The sequence below is a fragment of the Nilaparvata lugens genome, chromosome 10 (assembly GCF_014356525.2).
Source record: "Nilaparvata lugens isolate BPH chromosome 10, ASM1435652v1, whole genome shotgun sequence".
NCBI lineage: Eukaryota > Metazoa > Arthropoda > Insecta > Hemiptera > Delphacidae > Nilaparvata > Nilaparvata lugens.
In genome coordinates, this window is record NC_052513.1 from 29462061 (window position 1) to 29477818 (window position 15758).

General features: G+C 33.6%; 1 protein-coding gene across 2 annotated transcripts in view; it reads right to left on the reverse strand.

Moving 5' to 3' along the window:
• LOC111064192 (gonadotropin-releasing hormone II receptor) overlaps positions 1-15758 on the reverse strand; it is a 231142-nt gene that overhangs the window by 184907 nt on the left and 30477 nt on the right. The gene's annotated exons all lie outside the window — the stretch shown is intronic.

Here is a 15758-nt window from a genome sequence, read left to right on the forward strand (position 1 = left end):
CTTGAATGGAATTTATCAATAAATATAGAGTACTAAAATAGTATAAGATCAAGTCACCTAGAATGAAATTAGCTACTCAGTAAGCAATTGAGAAAATTTTTAAATGTATAATTTAGTGAAGAGTATGCTGAAAATTAAAAATAGATGAAGGATGGAAGTTAATAATGTACTCGATTTTCTTTAAATTTGCGCATTTCATATAGTGGACTTCATATTGGAAGTGATTTAGAAGTGTTAGTATACCGTAAGTGGAGTTGAAGTTGACATTTTTTAGCTCGGTGATTGCAATACATTGTTGATAATTAACTCATTGAATTTGATAGTTTTCAGTGCTAGTTTGTTACAAAGTTATGTATCCTAGAGTTATCACTGATTGGAAATCGATTTTGTACTTAATGTCTGATATTAAATTCTGAACTTCCTTGATTGTTCAGGGAAGAAGTTGTGAGAAGTGGTAGATTCATCTTTCATCATGTTCAGAGATAAATTTATTGAAAGAGCTGACGCCAATCTCTTTAGATTACCAATAATTTGATATAATTATCAGTGCGGTAAGGAATTCACAGGAGGGGAATCTCTAATGAGAATTCCTCTTATACTTATCATTCGGTAATTGTACCGATGGCATCTTAGGTAACCCTGTTTCATCTGTGAGTGACATTAATTAATCCAATTTGGAATCAACTTCAATTGAATTCCACTATCCTAATTAGATCCAATGCCAGCTCTTGATATTGTATCGATGAGACTTCTCAAGTCCATATCTTAATATTAATTCATTTATTACATTCCACGATCACAATATAAAATTAATGATTGGGAGAGAATCAACAGGATAAACCTAAAACTGTTTCTCTCCATAACTTTGATAAAAATAGTTAAAATGAGGTTATGAAAACTTTTCTATAAAGATCTCGAAAAATACAGTCCAAATATGCATTATACTGAAAATTTTGTATCTGGGTTGATCAGAAGATGGAATAAATCATTATTACACTTGATAAAGCATCGAATATACACGCATAATATCACGATGCTAACCATATATTAATTTCAGGAGGTTTAGCCGGATTTCTTAGCAGCTCTGACCTTTGAGGTTTCAATAGTAGCCTTTTTATAATTGTAGACACACTCTCATTGTTCAGTTTGTGATCAGTGAGTACAGAATGTAGCATTAACATTCTATAGTCACTGCTTGTCCTTTGTCCTGAAGGACAAACAGACCAGACTGCAGATCAAAGTCAGACACAGAATGGGAAGAGTGATTTCGGACGAGGAAAGGAAATTAATTTCTGAACGAATGAAGAAATATTGGGCTGAGAGAGGACGGAGTAAAGGTGGAAGATACTGACTACAGTGGTCCAATGAAGGCCATAAAATAATAATAATAATAATAATAATAATAATAATAATATAATAATAATAATAATAATAATAGTCACTGCTTGTGATCGGTTCATTATCTTCTATACCAGAGAGAAATATATTATGTGATACTAATGCGTATCTTTCCCTCATACATTCACTCAACTCCCATTGGCTGTCACTTTTACAACAAACTGAGGTTGTTACTACTCTCTTATTGGTTAGTTGTGATTGCATGAATTCTTATGGAGTTTTATCCAACTCTTATTGGCTGTTGTCAAGAGAATGAAATTACTACTCTATCATTGGTTAGCTTGTGATTGTTTCAATATACACATGTATCAATATAAACAACTCCAATCTGTTATAGTCATGATAAAAAAAATCGCTTCTCTCTCACTGATGAGCTTGTGATTGGTTGAATTCTCTTACAAAACTTCCATGGCTACCGTCATGACAAGAAATTGCCACTTTCCACTTAGATCTTGAAATCAGGATCTCTTGATAGTGAGATTTATATTAAACTGTCAGTATTCCTTATAAATAGCATTAATACTTTCCATTGAATCAATAATGAAAGTTTGAGGTGCATCTCATTATGAATATAAATGGAGATTGCGCTCTCATACTACTTTGACATGGTAGGCCTACACTCGAGTTATTGATAAACCTTTTGTTCAGGAAACAGCTTGTGAAACTACGCATTCTTCAGCTTTTTCAATACAAAGATCTTCACCACCTCGAATACAGTCACCATAATATGGTGCGATATCAAATCCCCCATCACTGAAGATGGTTTGTGATTTGTCGTAAAGTTATTTAGGAGAAATACTATTCGTTCATAAATCTGACTGAGAATAACACACTTCACAAGAAATCTCTCAAGACCGTTCCTCATATCTTCCGGATGAATTTCTCATCTTCTCCACGCTATTTTGGAAAGTTAATGTGATGTCATTTCCGGGTTCACACCTCACCCTATCCATCTCTTGGGGTTCATGTTTCTCCAAAATTTCCATCCATGTTGACAGTTGAGAGTCTTGGAAACCATTCGACAGTGAAATCTCCATAACGGCTCTTGTCATTTAGCTTATACGACCCACACATACAGGACTAGTAACCGTTCCTTATGTAAATATTGTGAACGCACTTTCCATCCCAGTAAGCTACCTTATCTTAGTTTCTCAGTTACATTTAGCACTTGGAAACTCTCGACGATCGTTTTATATATGTGACGTCTTAGGTGTTACCTAAGTGAACAGATCTGTGGTGTTACATGAATATTCACCCTTAACCTGAACTTTTCTGGTGACAAGCATGCTGCTAGAGTGCTCGAGCTGCTACAATAAACTATTCAAGCAATTATTATTTGCTTCATCTTCCATTATCCAATAATAATTCAAATTCATTTTTTTTGAGAATTACAATTTTTGCACTTGATCGTAAAAGTTATATGGGAATTGAGCTCATGATTACAGCAGTGATGATCATCGGAGTTACATGATCTAAACAATTATTCGCTGTCTTCCAGCAATACCGGTTGACTTTATTAATAATTTATTATTTCTTCGTGCTTTGCCGATAGTAGTTTTGAAATCTATTGCACACTGTTTCCAGACTTGTAAAATTGTTCTATGATGGATAAGACTCGATACATAGTGTATTTGGATTTTTGTTGCAGATTCAAAGCCTTTTTTCAAATTACCTTTTTTTGATAAACTACATTAGTCCAGTCAACGAAAGATTATCGAGAGAAAAGTTTGGAACACAATTTTTGACCCCGCATTGTGTGTATTATTACACTATTTTATGCTTTCCATCAATAATTATTATAGCCGCTTTAGTGTTGAGTACGAAAATTTCAATACAGCAATTAACTAAGATAAACAAACAGATGAACTAAGATAAGCTAGCTTACTGGGATGGAAAGTGCGTTCACAATATTTACATAAGGAACGGTTACTAGTACTGTATGTGCGGGTCGTATATCGAGTACTGTATGTATGGGTCATACCGAGGACTTTCGATATGTTTACCCCCTCACTATCCTTAAAAGAGCTGCGAGGTCAAAAATTGTGTTCCAAACTTCTCCCTCTATACCTTTTTTTGAGCATTCGTTGCCTGGACTGAATCACCCCTTGGGACCTCTTGGGAATTGAAAATTCACAGATTTTTCTTTTGAAAATATTATCACTTTCCGTTTAAACGGAATCTGTAAAGTAATAAGTCTACATTTGTTCAGTGAGTAGCGTTTTACTATCCTTGGCAATTATTCGATAATACTGTGTGCAATTCACATTCATCATTCAATCATTTAACTTTTCATTCTCTGAAAATTCATATTCAACTATGTGTTTCATGTGTACTATTTGTTTTTCTTTTTTAATGAAATTTGGTCAAAAAGAGGAATACATTCAAAGAGCGTTCAACAACTACTTTTTCGAAAATATTTGTAATTATCAATAAATAAATAGATTTAAATATCGAAACTTTGAACAAATCTAATAACTATGATACCACCGAACTGTCGATGTTGATAACTGCATCAAACATGTCACTGTTACATCTTACGTCACCAAGGTTATCAGGTCACGTAATTTATCAGGTCACCATTATTGGATAGCCTACCTTTGAATGATTGTCTGAATGATTGATTAGAGGATATTTGTGTAATAAAGTGAAACAAACCTGACAATAATCTATATTATACGTATATATCAGGTGCAATTCATGTGTGTTTGTGTTATGTTTGTGATGACGGAATTTAAGCATGTATTTATATCACAATGACAGTGATATTCACTGTCAGTACTCCTTTAAAAATCACCAACACATTCCATAAAATCAATACTGACGAATGCAAGTGAATCTCACTGAACAAAGCATGCATGGATTTATGTTATTCATTAGCCGGGGGATCATATACGGATATGACTTGATATGTGACGCCGGAGGCTCTTTATATGTGATGTGTGATGACAGGGACTCCACACATGACGATGGTTTTGATTTTGATGGTCATGATGACAATTTCGGGTTCCAACCCCTTCTGATTCTATCCACTGCGAAATTGGTCGAGGGTTTGTTGAGCTCCCTATGTGTGTTCTCATCTACAACAATGTTCATGCTGCTTAAAACTCAGCAATCAGCGAATAGTGATCCACCAATCATTCTGTGAAACCGTCATTCTAGTATAGATGTGTTGTGAAATTAGCGAATACATTAACGTAGTGTACGGTGGATGTAATGAGGCAATCATATGTGTAACCTCTTCCATTGAATTGCAGTTTGTTGCTCTCTCATGAATAATTGATAACATTGGGTGAGGATGTTGAGTTTGCTCATCTATGAAAGAGTCATGTTCTGATTTTTTCATTGTTTCTTTTGATAAAAATATGAACTTTGAATTGATGACTTGAATCGATCGGAAAAAGTTACCAGGAAAGGATGAGAATCAAGGACAGATGATGGCAATGTCAACAATATCATGAGTTGCTGTTTTCCAATGAATCACTATAGCATGGAGTAGAGGGAATACTGATAATTAGAATTGTAAAACTCATATTTAATTGAAGAATGCTTCTATATAGTGAGATTATTTGACTCAGTATTCTTCATAAATAATAACATCAATGCATCTCATACAACAAACTCTTAACGTTTGAAGTGAATAAGGAAAAGTAAGCTATGAGAATTCAGAACAAAATAATATGATGAGTATATAAATTATCTATGAGCTGAATGGTATTGAACTATTCTGTGAAACGTCACGTTTATCCTATGTCACGTTTGTATGATGTCATGAGATTTTTAAATGTTATACGAGATCAATTCTATTGATGAAAAATCAGTTGATGGGAAGAAAGAGATTGAAAAATGGGTAGTCACAATTTCATCAATCACGAAATAGCTTTTACCTGAAATTGCTCACTTATCCCAAATAATGTATTTCATTGTAGCTATTTTTTATATTTTCCATTTTCAATAGAAATTCTCAATGTGTTCATGATAAAAAGTATTTTTAAAATACATGTAATTATGATGTGCTGTATAAAAATGTATATAAAATATACATTTGTATATAAAATGTAATGAGAGAATGGTAGGCCTATAATGATAAAATTGTATTCAACTCGTATGATAAAATTGTATTCAACAGTCCTTCTATTGTTCTACATGCAATCATAGAAATCAATATAACATGTAGGCAAGTATATTATGTGACAAGTATATGATTACTAATGATCTAATGAGCATTGGAAACGTTTGTCCTAACAAATCAAACAAGCTAACATTTTCAGCCCACTACAAGCTACAAGGTCACTCTCCACTGTACTTGTAGCACAGAGAACATACAGGTTTCTCTATGCTCACATGTTCGATCCAGTAGGCTACAAACATAATTATAGAACATAATTATTGATGTTTGTTTATGTTTGAAATTGGATTCGATTGTCAGAACTTATCAAACAGCTTGACTGCTGTTGTGTTTTATGAAGCTGTTTTGTTGTATAATGTTGTTTTATTCTATAATGCTGTTTTGATTGAAGTGTGAATGAATCTGAAGAGATTTCTCAGCCCTTGAGTTGTTGGAATTGAGTGTGTGCCATTCATGAATAACATGTTGAAAAGCTTCTTAGAGAGATTCAAATTTATACTTGAGCAGGAAGCACTTGAAACTTGGAAGCTTGTTGCCACTCTACTGAAAGTCGATTAATAATGAAACAGATTCACTGCAGAGGGATCAAAAAGCGCCGTGTTCAAGAGTTATATCTATGTATTCACAATCTATAAATCCTTACCCCAAACATAGAACAAATCTTATATATCTATGTACACATCTTATATATCTTCACTTTCCAAACACATACCTATATATGAGCGATTTATTATCTACATAACACGTATGCATATATTATACTTTCAAGTATCAGTAATCTATTAAATTCCAGAGTACTTGAAGAGGGAGAGTCAATGATTACTAGATCGGTAATTAGGTTTGATCAAATTAAATAGTGTTTCAACGGCTTCTGTGTGACTCGATGAAAATTTATGAATGATTAATTTCTACTTATTAGTAGAGGGAAGCTATGAGTTTCCATTGCATTCTATGCATCATCATGCATTATCAGTTATGATTGGTCTGATAGAATTTTCAGGAAGGAATGATTGAATCTATCGAGGAAAGGGTATTAAATTTTTTGGTAGATGAACAAGGCTGGTGTATTAAGTGGAATGCAATGAATCTACTCGTTTATTGTATTCCATTCATGATTCATTGACGATCCACACAAACTTGAAATGAAATCAATGATAGGAAGGATTTCAACCGGATTGGAGCAAAAAATGTTCCTCTGCTCTAATGTCATCATTCTCAGCATAATATAAAATTGAGTTTGATTAACTTGACTTTGGAATATTGTTTATCGAAACATTTTGAAAAATATAAATTGAAACTGTATTATAACGATCCCATGAAGATTTGGCGATACTGTAAATTGGAAGTCATTGAGAACAATAGCCTATAATTAAGAGGATAATTACTTAGGAGAATATAAGTACTGTACTTGATAACAGAAAATAGTCTGCAGAGGAGATAATAAGAAAGAACCAAGCTATTTCATTAATACCATAATTTCATTCCAACTCTGTTCCAAACATTAATGGATTCACAATTTCTCAAATATTTAATTTTGAAAGAGCAAACGGTTTTTCATTACTACTTTCATCACAGATATTGCTCCAGATATCAAAGCACGATATCTTACCAATATCAAATACATTAACTTCGCTTTGGATTTACGTAGCTAGTTGTAATTTCTATGACTTATTGATCCAAGCGTGGGTAAACGGTACTAACACATCAACGCAATCTTGCAATGTTACTGCCACATACTTTGTAACAATTAGTGTAGAGCAGTGATGTTGTGTCTGTGACCCAGACATTGAAACTCCCACGCAGTGGCCTGAAGAGTGAACTATCTTCACAATAATTTATTCATCACCCCTGAGCTAAGCTCTTCTCAAACTTTCCCCATTAAAATGTGTCAGGTCATATTTATACCCATTATAAAACTTCAAAAGTTATCCTTCCTGACTATTAACGTTTCGGAAGAATTGAATTTCTGGTGAGATTTTGCTCATCGAATATTGATTATTATTTGAACAATTATTATTGTTAAGAATGGAATAATACCATGCTCGGTAGCTAAGCAATCATACTCTTAAATCGTACTCTTCAATTTGTTTCTGATGTGGATTTACTAGACTGAACTTCTCTAATGTTTAGTTTTCACTATCCCTGTGGATTTTTTATAGTTATTAGAGGCGGATTGACAGAAACTTGCAATTTGTTGAACTTCACAAGTTGAACTTCGTGAACATATATTTGAAACTTGGCACAATCCTTATTTTGTCATTCTTATCAAGTTTGTGTTCAAACATGTCAAGTTATAATTATACTTCCTCCTCCGGTAACCAGAACGACTATTGAAATTGTGAGAACTGTGTATATTGAGTATTTTCTTAAATTGTTTATGGAATCGTAAATTTAATTTTTAGTGAGATTTTTCCTACGAAGTTCATTTCATACTCACAGACTTATAGAGCAATCATAAGACTTGGACTAAATTTATTATATTTTATTATGATGTAATGAGTTAACCTCTGGTCAAGTATAATATTATCAGTCAGAGTATCAGTCATTTTTCATCTTTCAGAATAATTTATTGATGGGTTCAAAGAAAATTCTTTGAGAGAAAAATTTCTTTCTGGTTAAGTATAATATTATCAGTCAGAGTATCAGTCATTTTTCATCTTTCAGAATAATTTATTGATGGGTTCAAAGGAAATTCTTTGAGAGAAAAATTTATTTTATCGGTGGAATGATATTCTTCACAAATTATTATGAATGCACGTGAACTGAAAATATTCGTCTTCAAATGTCTTGTACATAATTATCATTCCAGTATTTCTCATCGTTTTCAACAGAGAAACGTGGAAAAATTAAAGTAATTCAGAAAGTTCAATGCTCTCAATTCTAGTTTAGCTAGAGAGAATCTTAAACCTGTTTATTATTGAATTTCATGAACAAGCTAATTTGGAGATTGGCATTCCATAGAAGATAGAAAGCATCACCGAAGAATTTAATAATGAGCATTTTTATTATAGCTGTTGTACACTCCCACGTCAAAATGTTAAATTTCCTCACATTTCCACCTTCCACTTGAAGCTCGCGGAATAAATTGATCTATTGATTTTAATAAAACATGACATGAGACAGCACACATTGCACCTGATTCTCATGCTGCATTCTCTCTGTTGATTAGATATTCTTGTTATGCCTAAAATTGGCATTGAAATCAATATTGCAATTTTTAACTTATACCTATTAGTCATACCAATTCTAATTGACATACACTGCACGATCACTATATACATACATTTATGTATTTATGGTCGTTGAGGTGAATTTTTACCTGTTTTTTCCAAAAATGATCCTTTGTTTTCAACTGCTTATCAATGTTTACTGAAGATGAAATTACTCACTTTTACGAGTCAAATCTAATCCTACTATTCGAGAGAGTTGACCATTCAACATATCTTTTGGGATTTAGTCCTCATCTGAGCTCCAGCTTGAAGCAAAAACTAGTCTATAAATCTCTAACAAATTACATAGATTACTTTTGAACTACAAAGTTCAAGGAGTCTTTCAATGAAACTGAATCCAGATGGTGAAAATATCTTATTTATGATAAGGTACAGAGGTACAGAACCGTTTATTTGATCGAGTAGTACTGTACTATCAAAGACAATGCAATGAGATATATCATGTAATGAGTCATGGCCACCTAACAATCTCTATGACATGTTCACTGCAGAGAGAAACCCAATTAGGACAATTCTTAAATGGTGACTTTTCTTGGAATTTTGGTCCCCGACGAAGCCATAGAGGAAAGATAGCGTGAGTTGTATCAGTTGTCTCTGATAAAACCTTCTGCACGTGTATTAAGTTATCTTTGTTTACTTTCCGCGGAATGTGAGAGTCCAGTTTGATAGTATAACAAAATAAAATAACTGGGCCAGCATATCAAATGAAACTTGCTACAATTGCAGAAAACAAGGCACTCACACGAAAGATACGTGCTCTTATAGTCACGTCTCTATCTCATTTTTGCACATGGATTGCTCTCTTGACTTTATCTTTTTTCCTCTTTGTTTCTTTATCGTCTCCTTCTTTCTCGTCATCTTCTTCTTCTCCTTTCCCACCTCTTTCTCCTCCTTTTTCTCCTCTTCCTCTCTACAATCCTCCTTCCCATCAAACCTATTTATGAGGAATCTCCTCACACTCACTCCGCCTCATCTTCCTCCTCCTCCTTCTCGTTCTCCTTCTCTTCGTTTTCCTCCTCCTCCTTCACGTTTTCCTTGTTCAACTATTTCTCAGTTTACCCAACGTTAAAAATATTCAGGGTGCATTGCATCCCTCCATCCCTTGTTCTTTTCCTATCACGTGCCATTCTTCTACTCCATTTATTCAATTATATTTCATACTTCTCATAGCTGACATTCCTCTTTCTTTCAAATCCATTATTCCATCCTCTTCCTCAAGCTTTACCCTCTCTCTCTTCTCATCTTTCACTAGTGATCCACAGTATATTGATATTACCTCCTTATTTAAAGTTCAGACGGCTCCTTTAAATTTGACATCTTGGATCATTCTATTCCCTTCCCATGCTAATCCCTCTTTTAAAGCTACCAATGTTTCTCTCTCCTACCTTATCTCTTCACATCTTCAGCTCATCAATGCTGATAAATAATTCTCTCAGACAATATGACCTACTTCAACAACTTTGTTCACAAATTTCCCGGTCATGTCAAAGACAATGATGTAGAAATAACAAGCTGACAAGTTATGAACTATGATTACAGTAATAGACTCTATTATTAAGGAGTATACTGTGGCATTATTAGGCTGGAATCACACCATCGAAATAAAAGGTAGTTTAATAATGTCAGATCTCTCCTTTAGATCCAATCATTCGATTGGTAGGCATCTTTCCATATTTTCTATCCAGAGCTATACTTTTCAGATGGATGTAGCTATGGATCCCTAGATCTTTGGTAACTTGCTTCAACAAAATACAAGGTAGCTTAGTTATAACAGAAATCTTCTTTACCTTCAATCATTCGATTGGTAGACAGCTTTCCATCATTTTCTGCTCAGAGCTATACTTTTCGGAGAGATGTAGCTCTGAATCCCTAAATTTGGTAACTTGCTTCCGATATTGTAGCCGGAGTCTTCCGCGAGCCATTCGTCCAGTTATTGTAACTTCCAGTATTATTGACGTGAATTCATTGTGTCTGATTACATGGCCAAGCTGAGAATGCCGTCTGTCCTTTAGAATACGTAAAAGAGATCGCTTTTCTTCAACCCTTTGAAATACCTCCTCATTAGTAATTCTATTTGTTCATCTCAACTTGAGCATCCGTCTTTAACACCATACTTTGAAGGCATCCAGTGCTCTTTCTTCTACCTTATCAATGGTTCGAAATATCAGATAGTTGATAGTGTTATCCTTGAGTATGTATCTATAAACCACTCTACTGTTGAATAAAAAAACTGGAAATTGTCATAGAAGTTTGCTGTTAGAATAATGAGAAACGAAGTCAGTTTGTTGCGTCATTATTAATATTTAATAAACTGTGTTTTATCTATCAATATCCACTACAAAATCATTTTCTGTACCATACAGTAAGTTGAACATGTGTTATAGTTTGTGCGAATAATAAAATGTCCACAATAATGATAACGTCTAACTTGAATGGTAAGTTTCCACTAGCAGCAATCATTTCCATCAGATTCCTATTATACAAAATTGTTGAAAATCAATTTCTGTTAAACTATTGCATAAATAATGAGGAAATATTAGAAACTGATGATATCAATGATTTTCCAATAATATTATGATTCTCATTGGCTTCCGCAAACGGCAAGCTTCATATCTTCAATATTTCATAACTTCATACCTTCATAAGCAGATCTGAATGCATCGATCCAGCGATCCTTCTCTCACAGACAAAAGGAAATGGAAAATTATGTAAAAGCACTTTTCAAAATGAGATGTGAAAATATTTCTTCCTGAATCATCATTCATAGCATTAGGGACCGCTCAAAGTCATGAATATTCGGTCTCTGTTTATTAGGACAAATGGAAATGCTAATTTTGTCAACTTTTATACTTCGCTCTCTTCTGGACGAGTCTTATTTCTTTCTTCTGGGACGAATAACAGAATGCTTGTGAATCGCTCAGACTGAACGCCTACAAATATCTATGATAAGAAGTGTTTGATCCCGGAAATGTTCCATTTATTACCAATTTATTCAGTGATTGGTTTATACTGCATCCAATAATTGAATGAGCACTTATTTCAAGTTGAATTTCTGCTCGGAATTCTGTGAAATATTTTCCACGTGGAGCTCTCCAGTTGAAAAATGTTCAATAATTTAATTGGAGTGAAACAATTTCCCTGTGATATTAAATTTGGTAGTTATTCAATTGGATGTGAATGGAAATTCGCAGCCTATTCTATATGGGAAATTAGAATTATCAGAGTTATTAGTGTTTTTCCAGTGTGTTACTGGAATTTCATATACTTCAATATTTTTCATATTGATTCTGTTCATACTTCTGAAAGTGCATTTTGCACTCACTCTGTCTATAATTTATTTAGGTTCTATCTCATCAAAGTGAGCTATATTATCATTTTACAGATTAGTTTATCCAAGATCATCCCAAGTTTACTTTTGATTTTCAAAATGAATAATTAAAAAATTGAAATTGACCATTGGGGTAGTATATCCTGTAAAGCTTTTCCTGGGGGAGTCACTCTCGCCTCCAAGGATAGGTCGATACACGTATAATGAATCTGGTGTGGAGTACAAATAGTCCCACGTTACTAGCCAAATCGTGTAAAGCTGTATTTTGAACGCCTCACCTACGTATAATGGATCTTGTTCTGAGTCACCAGTATTGAGGTTATACATTTTGAAAATGCGTGCGTGGACGCTAACTGAATACCAGACTGATTGATTCACTACAAGATTCGATACAATCGTCTGTATCGCGGGAGGCATAAACACTCGCTCACCCTTGATTCTTCTTACGACCGATTGTATAATGATGAAAATTTTTATAAGTAGTGTAGCGGTTGCTAGACACTGAATACGGATATCTTAAAGCTATTACCTGTGATGGAATAGCATACAAAATCATACAGGTCGAGCAAAAATCCTGATGTAGATAATCTACGGGACTGCGTCTCTAATAAGTTCCGAAGGATTAAGATAGGGTACTAGGACCAGATATCGTTCGGAATATATTTCGAGAACAGAGTCTTGTCGGGTTTTATGCTCTATTGTAGGAAATTATATGATCTCCAGCCGCATCTGCTATATAGTCGATGAATTCGCTCCTAAGTCGAAGTTGGTAACAGATAAAAGCTGATATATGAGCAGGTAAGGACAGAGAATAAATAATCTCGATCTGACCCCACACACTACATCCACTGAGATCTGTTCCAATATCCAGCTTAATTCAATTATTTCTATGATCGTATTCGATCGGTTCTTGATAATATAGAACGTGTCAGACACAATAATTGACAGGCTCAAGAAATAATCGAACTCAGAAGACGAATTAACAAAATTGAAATATAATATAATAAAATATATAGTTTGACAGTGCAGATATGAAGATTGAATTACAGATTGAGAATAGTTTATCATAAATAAAATGATCAGAAGTTTGCTTGTACTCGCATGACACCATGCATGATTCAACAGAAGTTTACAATTGATAAAATTAACAGTTTTTGAAAAAATAGTGAAAATAAATTATATAAGATTTTAAAATTGCTCGGGGTCGTGGCTCTGGCAGCGGAGGATAGTTAATCAACTACAAGTTCTTATAAATCATATATATCATAAAATTTGAGATCTTAATGATTATAAGCGCTTGTCGGCGTGGCCATTGATTTAACGTAGAAAAATTTTATATTTTCTGCACTGTTATTTCTTTCGAAGCAAAGATTGGGGCCCCAAATTTTAAAACTCACGTGAAACTCCTTGGCGGTCGTGGTTCCTTCAGATCAAATTTATTTGATCGGGGGCCGGTCCAGGCTTCGGTTTCAGCACGTGTGGAGATTTAATTAACTATTTCCTTCACCAATTTAATTAGGGAATGATTAAATTTGGATATCTCGAATTATCGATTGATGAAACAAATTTACAAATACTAGACAAATTAGCCCACAAATATTGGCTCACAGATAAAACATATAAAATCGAACAAAATTTCACAAATAGGTCTTTGGTAACTTTTAACAAGGTCTTACTGGTGAGGATTTCAAAAGGGAAGTGGAGTGTCTTCTTCTAAGCTTTGGGCTAGAACCTTTTCTCTGAGAATCTCTGTGTAATTAATTTGCCATTGGTAGAATGATTATGACGTAAGCATGACGTCAGTGGCAAGCAGTAAAATATAATTCCTTTAATTACAATAATAACTTAATTTGTATAATTCTTTAAACTGCTCAATTCTCTAGATAGAGTTCCTCTATACAGTTTACATGCACTAGCATATATGATAAGGCAGGTTGTTTGTCTGATAACAGATTAACATATGATGTTATCAAACGATCACCCTTTTGGTGCTATTTCTATGACATATGATTGGCTTAGACTTGCCAAAGAGATTCATTCACCATGTGGTTCAGTTGAAACAATAATTAATAATTTAATATTCCTTCTACAACTCTTATTATGTTTGAAACTGTTATAATTAATTTTTGCTGCTCTTATCAATAATACAATATTTATGCTATGTCCTAGTTAGTTACAATAATACTTGACATTATAATATAATTTCGTGAATAATAAATAATTTCAACAATAATACATACATTTTATTTTTCTATTCGAAATTCTTGGTCCTTTATCAATAGTCCTTAATTTTAGAAATAATATTACAGCTTGCATGAAAACCTGGCATGACATTTTATAATATATTGAATCAGTCAGCTGTGTTTGAGCTGCTACAAAACATCTGATCAATAGTAAACAAAAGTGTAACCTCCAAAATTCAATGAGCAATTCATAAATGGTTCGTACTCAATTTGCAAAATAATAATAATTTTATTAAATAATTCTCTGGAAAAATGTGTAATACAGAACGGTACTCTTATTTGATACTCAGCTGTTGATAAGGAGGCCTTATCGCTCGGTCGCTAACTATTCGTTTAGCAGATCTTTCATTCTATAAGGGTAATTACAATTTTTCTGGTTGATTCTCTCCTTTCATGAGTTTTATTTAAAAGTTTAATCACAATCCATAAGCCTTTCTATGTGAAAAACTATGATGATTTATTCATGGATTGATGGAGAGAATCGCATCATACAATAACGGTCAAAAATGTGACGTTCATATTTGAGATAATTTCTTATCTGACGTAGGGGATTCCTCCTTTATCTTGGAATAGAAGACAATCAGTCCTATTTTGCGATCAGCAAACCTTCATTCTTATCTCCATTAATAAAATCAACATTCTTTCGAATAACATTACTGACGGCAAGGAAAACGAAATCGTGTAGCAAGGTATTATCAGTGTTAGAGGGAATTGGGGAATACAACTGAAATACAGTATTGATAAAAAATTCGTAGAATTTGAAGCTCTTATATGCTACACCCTTGTAACAGAGGTTTCCATTTTTTGAGAGGATCAAGTCACCCGAGTAGAATAAGTACATTTAAGCAAACCATCAGGGGATAGGATTCTTCATCAAATCTAGGGATTTGATCTTCATCCCAAGTCTCCATTCCTATTAAAATTTTTGAAACTTCGTCTCCATTGTCCTTTTCTACCTGCTATTCAAGTCTATTCTGAAGGGGATAATTCTCTTTATACTTTCATTGATTTATCTCACTTTATTCATCTTATTCTTGAAGTTGTGGTATTGAATTGGCTTAATAGACTATGCTTATTACACACTCAACACTGGGTTTCATCACACTAATATTGGGAATAACTTGTTTATACAGAATGGTGGAACAACTTCCAAATAAAAATAGATAATACAATAAATTAAGTTATAGATGAATGGATCGAGTACATTCTATTTCATCAAATATCAACTGGTGGAAGCTACTCATGAGAGTCATTTTCCAACGAAAATGACTATAAAATGGCACTTACAGTGACACTTCCAGCGACACATGAAAATGGCTCTAATTAGTTGTAATTTAATAAGAAAACCGTACTCGATAGCTTTTGTTTTAATTTCAGTAGCTCTTTGCAGAAATGTGAGTATTCTAATTGGACGAATATGTCTGAACTAGTTA